Below are 8,761 nucleotides of genomic sequence, written 5' to 3'. Positions count from 1 at the left end.
ATGAAACGTGCAGAAAGGCTCAAGATTTCAGCACTGACAAAACCATTTTTCTGACTGAATGTATTTATTCTTTGCTACTGCTATTTTGGTCTTTTGGGGCACCTCTGGGAGCTGGTCTTCACCAAGTTAACATGCTTGGCATGTGCTAACTGCCATCCAAACCACTTCATTAGTGAGCCCTCTGCATCCACATGCTTCACTTTCTGGGCTCGTTGACACAGATGAAGTCTCCCTCATCCGGACATTCGTAAGGCTCAGTCAGAAAGGGACAGAGAAAACAAAAATTTGGCTTCTAATCAGCTGAAACACCCACAGATCATCCATCTTCTGTTATCGCTCCAGCAAATGCAGGAGAAGAAATTGGGAAGATATGTAAAACCTTGTTTGTGTTACACAGTTCTGCTGCTAATAGGGTGTGCTAATTAAGAAAGGAGCCTTAGCAGATGAATCCTTGAAACAGTTTTTAATTAACACTCTCTCCAAAGTCAGAATCAGGGGGGAGAGAGGGGAACAGGGGGAAGGGTCCTCCTCGGGCTCCCCCAGCCCAGCGCCCGCAGCGGGAGCCCAGAGCTGCCGTGCGTGCCGCCCCGTCCGCGTGCTGGCTCCCAGCCTGCCTTCAAAAGCGCCTGTTTTAATTAAAAGAGAGAAGGCATCGGTGACAGTCTTCAATCAGGCATTTAATGAATAGCTGACAGGGCGCTTAATGCAATCAGTCCATTGTCGTTTCAATGAAATGACAGCAGGATGTATATTAATATCACAACGTTCATTTCAGAGATCCGGCGGGGAATGCTGAAACCTCCCGTCAAGGTTTTGCAGGGCTGGGTCACCGCTCTCTGCTCTGTGTCAGGTGTAAATCACAGGGGTTGAGTCATGCCAGCTCTCTAGCCTGTGGGTGACCCACACCGTGGCAGGGACATCCCTGAGGGACTGTGGCTGTGGGTGACCAGCATTTGAGTGGAGGAAAACCAGTAACAAGCAAAGAGCAGCATCAGCCCTCACTGCCTACAGACTTAATGGGGTGGGGGGGAGAGGGGGAAAGCGTTTGGTTTTAGCTGAGCCCTGGGGAATGGGAGGTAATGTGTTTTCTTAAGTGTTTTTTGATTGTCTTCTCTTTTTTTTTTTTTTTTCCTCAATACCCAAATCAGGCGTCAGAAGTTGGTGTTAATTGGCAAGAAATTAAATTAAGCAAAAATTCCCCAAGTTGAGACTGTTTTGCCTGCAGCACGCTGCCACGGAGCATGTGCTGGGCTGTTGCTGTGTCCTCCACCCTGCACAGTCCTGTCTTCCCTTGGCTTTCAGCTCACATACGGAGGGTGGGAGCTGGTTGTTACCACTCTATTTACCCGTTTGCTCCTTTGGTTCACGTGTTGGGAACATTCGTGGGCTCCAGGGTTTGCCCATACAGATTGGATTAGAAGGTAATGATTAGGGTTGTAATGTCTGACAGTAGTTTCTGTACATAATCACACCTTCTAAAGCTGATCACTCCTGTTAGCATTTAACTCCATGATGTAACCATCGATCTGTGTGCTGTTGGTAGTGAAAAGGATTGGGTCCAACTACCAACACCCCCCACCCCATCGCCTTCCATAACCCCATCCAAAGACCATAGCGGGAACCAAGTCTGCATTATATCATTCCTTCTTGCAAGCAGGGAAACCAAGAGTTTAAAATAAACAGAACTTTCTTGGGATGGAAAAACAGCAAAATAAGAACTCAGAATGACTACATTTGTATGTTAACAATCCTCATCAAGACATTTCTCCACTCTCCTTTTCTTGGAGGGGAAATTTTATTCCCTGATGGACAGCCTGGAAGATGACGATACTCCCCTTGCAGAATGATTGCAAGGTAGACAATGACAGGTCAAACCTTTGCCAGTCTCTTGACAATACTAATGGGACTGCCAAGAGGGCACAAGAGTGTTATTTTCTCTCCACAGTCCATTCAGAGCCAGCCTTCCTGTGGAGACAGCCCCAGAGCCCTAGTTAGGCTCTACTGGTTATGATGACTATGGTGTGGCTGCTTGTCCTTTATCTTCAGACCCACCTGTCTCACTCCCATCTGGATCATTCGGTGGTAATTACAGTCCTGTGACCTGTTAGGCTCCAGGGACATAAAAAGACCGATTCCTTCCAACAAGATAGAGGTCACAAAACACTCAAATCATGTTCATTTATGGGATCATTCAGGGAAACAGAGCTGTAGGTGAGGCTCAGAGATATCACAAATAGAAATCAGATGGCAAAAGCAGGCAGCCAGAGAAGCCTCTTCTTAGAAGAAATGCTGAGAGAATTACTGGGTGTCACTTAGGTCCTTGAACTTAATCAACTCTGTATTTTTTTAGCAGCCACAGCCTGAGGAGGAGAAATTAAAATGGTGTGTCCAGTCCTGATCTTGAACAGCCATATTTAGCAGTATTGGATAAAAGTTGCTGTGGAGAGACTGAAAACCACTGTGCTCCCACACACAGGTCAGACTGAAATACTCCTTCTGAGAGTAAAATGTTTCCTGAACCCTTGATCCCTTCCTTGATCCCTTTCTACAGAAGTTTTTAATTTCTCTTACTACATTTTTCTGATATACTCTTACTTTCTTCCTGCATATTTAAGTTTAATTCCTATCTCCCACCTGCAGCTGAGCGGCTGCACTTCTGCCAAGATCGAACATAAAACAAAATTAGGAAAGGAGAGATCAGCTGATAAGCAGTTGCTGTTCATTATGGGAAATTACAGCTTTCATGTCATGATAAACGCCTGTCAGCTCCAAACCAGAGACCTGTTGCATCCAAATACCTTGCCTAAGTGGGTGGATAGTCTTAAATGCACTCCAAACTATTCCTCTTTTTAGCAGCAATTACTGCTGCTCTTCTCGGTGTCTGGGGACAGACACAGTGGCACGGGGAAGGCGGGCAGGACACGCTCTCCTCTGCTCTGTTTGCTTCCCCTGAGACCCCCACTGCCTGGTCACTTCACCTCGTATGGCAGCACCAAGAGCTGACTTTCTCTAAACCACCACATTCACCGGTGAACAGCAACCACCCTGAGGTTCGTCCTCATCCAGGGGAGCAAAATTTTCATTGCAGAGATGGAAGATGGCCACTGAATTAAATACAGTGGGCAAGTGCTGGAAGGCACACTGCTTTTCTAAGGCTGAATGTGCATGCTGCTCCTAATAGCTCTGGTGGCAGCATTTCTGTCACTAGGCTTTGGTTTGAGTTACCAAGGATGTCCCCTTCTACAGGCATGGCAAATGGAGGCAAGAGGCACATGAAGCAACCTAAGAACACTAGATTAGGGAAAAATGAGTCATGTAACCCAAGCCCCAGAGTCCCACTCTATCTCCAAGTACTAAAAGGGCTTTGCTGTCCTTGCGTCTTTCATTTATTACCAGCACATTGTGTTCCTGCAAGAGAGTCCTATTTCAGAAGAATCTTCCATCTAAAGACCATCACCTCTGTTGGGGTCTCCGAGGCCCCTTGTCCATCCTAATGCAGAAGTTATGCTCTGGCAGGCCAGGATGATGCTTTCCATTGAAAGGGCTCAAACCAATGAATTTCTGATTAAGACTAAACTGTGATGCATGAAGGTTTTGCTTGTGTTTGTTTCCCAAGGACTCCTCAACTCTTTTCCCTGGGCCTCTTTGTCTAGACAAAAGTAAAACACTCCCTGTATAACTCACTGATGGGAGACTCAGAGCCTTCAGTGGGCACTTGGACAAACTAAGATAAGGGGAACTCGAACAAAAGGACACAGAGATACCATCTAGGGAGGATGATCTCACCGATTTGGGAGGAAGACCCCTGGACTTCACAGCGCATGCGCTGGGAAGAGCGGACACCATGAAGAAGACCACATACTTCTTCCCTCGACCACCAAAGACCCTCACTCTATTTTTACTGCGCATGCTTGGACTATGTAAATGAATTCCGGGAACTTGTTATCATAAGACACTCCTTTCCAGGAAATCTAATGAATATGTATGATTTGCGCACATGTAAACTGATGTCCCTTGCTAGTTCTTGGGAGCCCTTATGGTGGAGAATCCCCAGGGCAACCCCAGCTCTGCTAATAAAGAATCCCTGCTTAACGGTTATCTTGGATGCTGACTGTTGAGTTCACTTCTTTGTTTCACCATGGACCAGTTCAAGGCAAAGGTGGCAGGAGTGCTGGCATGGTTGTATGCCCCCTGAGTACTCGAGGTCTAAGGTTTATTTAGGACACCTGTGCCTTATATCCTGTGCCACTGCATCTGAGAGGAGGGCAATGACCAATTTATATGGTCAAACTTGCTTACTTGCGATATTCTACCCTCCATCACAGTTTACGTCAAGCTGCTCTGTAAGAGGGATGGAAACTGCCACCTTGTCAGGGCATTTTTTCTGCCCTCTTGTAACAAAAGAGCTTTTGAATGTCAGAGTGTTTGAATATCAGAGCTTTTGAATGTCAGAGCTTTTGCATGTCTCTTGTAAGAATTTCATAAGCACAACAATGTTGTTGGCCCATTTTACAAAGAGGAAGACACCTGTGGAGAGCTGGGGAAAATCACTGTTTTAGGTGTTTGGATGTCACATCTAGCACAAAGCCTCCCTGCTTTTCCACCCCCACTCAGGGATTTTTGCCAAACTGCATTTTTGGGCTTCTCACAGTTCCTGTTTTATACAAGGGATGAGAGGAACCCACTGGGGAGGAGTGGGTACCGGTGCTATAGATACTCATCAGGGAACAACAGCACGTAGAGTACAAATTAGGTAACTCCAAATTTCATATAACCTGTATCAGCAATGGAGCAAAATCGCACGAGCTCCAACGTACCCAGCTCAAATCTGGGGAGGGCTGAACACTGAGGCCACGATTTCTCCCCAGCTATAGAGCATCACCCCCACTGCAGAGATGGCTGAGGGACAGGGACACAAGCACAGCGTGTGATCATTCACATCTCGCAAGGCTCCCTCGTCTGGACAGACACACTGCATGCCTGGCTTCCCAGCTTTTGGCCAGTGTCTCCTGTTCACACACTGGGGCAGAAATAAACAGAACATTGTCAAAAACAAAGCCCCAGGTGATGTTGGGAAACATCAATTGCCTCTGACATAATGTAAACCAGCCCAGCATCCCCAGGATGCTTGCCTGTACGTTGTGGAGCTTGCACAGTATTTGAGAGAGAGCAGACAGTATGCCAGGAGGTGTAGCTGTTGCTATGGCTCCCTAATTACCTTCTTGGAGGTTACCATAGAGAAGAGCCCAGAGCTGTCTTTAGAAACAATAGCACTTCAACTTCGTTCACATGGACATTTCAGTTTTTAAATAAAACTTTACATGAGCCAGAAACTGAGCCTTCAGCCCACTGCAGAGCAGGGAGGGTTTTATCACTGCAGAAACTAAACAAGTATTTCAACATTTGTTTCTCTATTTCATATAGCACTGAAACAAGAATATTTTGGGAGGTGGGGTGAGTTGCTTGATTGGCTAACTAGTGAGTTATTTGTTTTATGAGGTTGTTTTTTTTTTTTTCCCATTGAGAGGCCAGAAAAGTTGAGAGTTCTATCTGGGAAGAGACAGTAACAGTTTGGATGTTCAGCTGGATAAGGGAGATAGTCTCTGCTGCAAGGCTCAGTTATAGAAATTCCTAGACCACAGAAGATACAGGCTCCAGTGCAGACATTCAAGAGGTCCTAGGGACCCCTTAGTCTTTTGCCTCAGTCACAGTTAGCTGAAAAGAAAACAGCCTGGTCTTAGATTATGGGGCAGTCAGACTCTGTTTACTGTTTCTGGCTGAAATAAGAGAGGTATTGTAGGTCTAAGAAATTTTTACTTACAGAAAAGAAAAGATGCATTCCCTCAAACAGCTTAGGTTCAAACAAAACCACATTTCCAAACAAGAAGCTGCTTGGAAGAGCCATGGCTTTGTCCCACACTATCCACTGCTTTAGAGCTTCTTGTGAGGGCAGGGGATGTACGCATCTGAGGTAATATAAAAGCTGCTTATAGTCATGGCACTGCAAAGTGGCTTTTTTGGTGGAAATAACTTACATCTACTGTACTAAAAATCCTTTTGTATTGCACAAGGGACATAAACAGTTGTAGCACTTAGAAGAGAGAGCCAGGTCCCATCAGTGATCCCATCAGTGGTAATGGGTGGGTTGGTTGTGCAGGTCATTGGGTAGGAAGGGAATTGAAGATGACACTTGGGACCAGATGACTGTGGTATTTTACAAAAGGCACCTTGGGATGAGTAAGCTCTTCATGACCGCAGTCAGAGGCTGCCTCCCCACATCGCTGTACCCTTCCATGGGCTGACAAACCTAGGTCCTGAGACTAACCTTTCCAAAACTGTCTAAAAGGTTGGCACCAGGATAAGGTAGTCACGCAGTCTCCCTTCATCTCCACACCTCACCCACCTCAAGAGAAGGTGGCATGGGTGACCTCGGGAAAGTGTTGAGATTGCACAGCAAGGGGCCTTCCCTCAATTACGTGTAGGTATTTGCAGTGCCGGCCTCTGGTGCAGATCTGGTTGGTAGGGTCAGCGCTGCCCGGGGTGTGTTTTATCTGTTTTGAAATAGATGTCTACACTGGTTAGAAGAATTGCTCCTCACAGTGCTGGTCTCTCTTCACTGACTTTGAAAGGAGTCTGTAGGGTCTATTTCAGCTGTAGCAGCACACTTCACTGATTTCTAGCTAAGTGAGATGAATCCTCTCCTGAACTTAATTGCTACCTCTATTTCTTTTTTTTAGTATCTAAAAGGACTGTGTATCTTAGTGTTGAGGCAAACATGGAAAATCCACCATTTAACCTCGTTAATACCTGAGAAATACCACTGACTCTGGAAACTTTGAGGGACATAGATAGGTTTCAGCATTTTGAAAAAAGCGAGGTGAGGGTGGCCACTGAGTTAGTAATGGGCTAAGAATTGAGAAGGGATTCCCACAGGGGATCACCTCCCACAGCTTCATGCGAAAGGAAATTCAGAAAACTCTCTTTTCTGTTGCAGTGATATACATAACTTTTCACAACTGTCAGAAAGACAGAGAATGCCATACCCAATTTTTGGCATCAATAATATAATAGTTTATTAATTCTGCAGCAGAAGAAGTTAATTGGCTGGGGATAAATTATGAACGTAGCAGGAGGCAGGGGAGGTCTGTATTCCTCTCGCTCACAATAAATGAAATTGAGTATTATTAATACATAGCAAGATTAAAGCAATTTCCCTCTGATTCATGGCTCCTGCTTTCTCTAAAGACAAATGAGGCAGACAGAATTGTCTGTTTCTGCTTTCAAGTCTCAAGTATTTCCATCAAATTTGCACTTGCTTTCTGTCCTAATGAAGAGAGGACAAACAGTTTCTACTACCACCTAAACCCAGCCATAGGTGGTCAGAGTAGAAGGAAATCCACTCAGCAATCATGACATTGTTTTGTGAAAACTTGCTATAACGTTTTAACTTGTCTGATCCATTTTTCATCAAAGGATAAATAATAAGTTAAAATTACTCGTGTTAGCATTTTATATAATCTAAATTTTTTAAAAAGGAGAAAAAAAAAAAGGAAAAAAGCCCTCGATACAGATCAAGCTGACTTAACGACTGCTAGTGAATAAAAGAGTATTGGGGCTGTTTTACCCAGTGTGCTGACATTGAAATGCTAAATAACCTGCAGACAAGCGACAGTTCCAAGATGCCCTACTAAGAGAGGTCATTAGCCCTTTCAGAAATAAAAGGAGCAATTCAGTTTTCGAACAGGCTAGAAAAGTTGGAAAACAGAAGACCAAGGAGACCACAGGGGAAGCCAAGAAACAACTGCAGAGTCCCCTCTGCTGGAAGGAATGAATCATATGGGGAGAGACCTTCCTTAAAAAGGGGCAAAGATGACAGCACAGGAGAAGGGCTGGTTGTCAACATTGGAAAAACGATAAATTATCCAGGTTTCCCAGAATAATCCATGGCTTCTAGAGCAGTGGGAGGTAGTGAGGACCACTTGCAGATGAAAGCAGATGTGAGGATATCAGGGACTGCTCATGATTCAGCTAGGTCAGTGGTCCTTTTCACCTGGGTTTGATACTAATGCGTTCATTTTGCTCATTATTTGAGAGAGATTATGGACACACTGCCACGAATTAGGTGGCCCTGGCTTAGAGAGTGTGGCAATGTCTCCCCCTAGTAGCCACCCCAGCAATGAAAATTGCCTCTGACTTGCTGTTTTTGAGTAGGTGAATTTTCCATTTCCCCATTAATAGAGAACACTGGCTTTCACCCGGAGGATATTTGGTTTGATTCATGCTGTCTGTACATCTGTATGGCTCGCTGCACCAATGGATCTCTGACCGCAGTGCATAATAATGCATAGCAGTAGTCCTGGGCATTGAAGGGAGAATGTACATTGTGTGAGGATCCAGCTCCATCTGTCCTGAGCTTACTGTTTTTACATAAGTAAACGTGAGAACAAGGGAAATGTGAGTCATTCCACTCTGAATCAGAAGCATTTTACACCCTGCCTGCATGAATGGAAATGCCCCAAAAGAGCATCAGACAACAGAAGATCTACCAACCAGCCCACCAGCTATGTGAATGCACGTGTCAGGTTCTCTCTCCATGTACTTTTTGTAATACTTCACCCCAATTTCCTTTTCATAGCTCTGCAAGGCTGGGTGCTCAAAAGCTAGTCATTTTTTCTCCTCAATGATACCAATTGTTCTAATAGAAGCTATTACCTCTCCCTGCAAACCTTGTCTCCATGGAATCCTTAGACCATCATGGTCA

The sequence above is a fragment of the Strix uralensis genome, chromosome 25 (assembly GCF_047716275.1).
Source record: "Strix uralensis isolate ZFMK-TIS-50842 chromosome 25, bStrUra1, whole genome shotgun sequence".
Classification (NCBI taxonomy): Eukaryota; Metazoa; Chordata; class Aves; order Strigiformes; family Strigidae; genus Strix; species Strix uralensis.
This window is presented reverse-complemented; position numbering follows the sequence as displayed.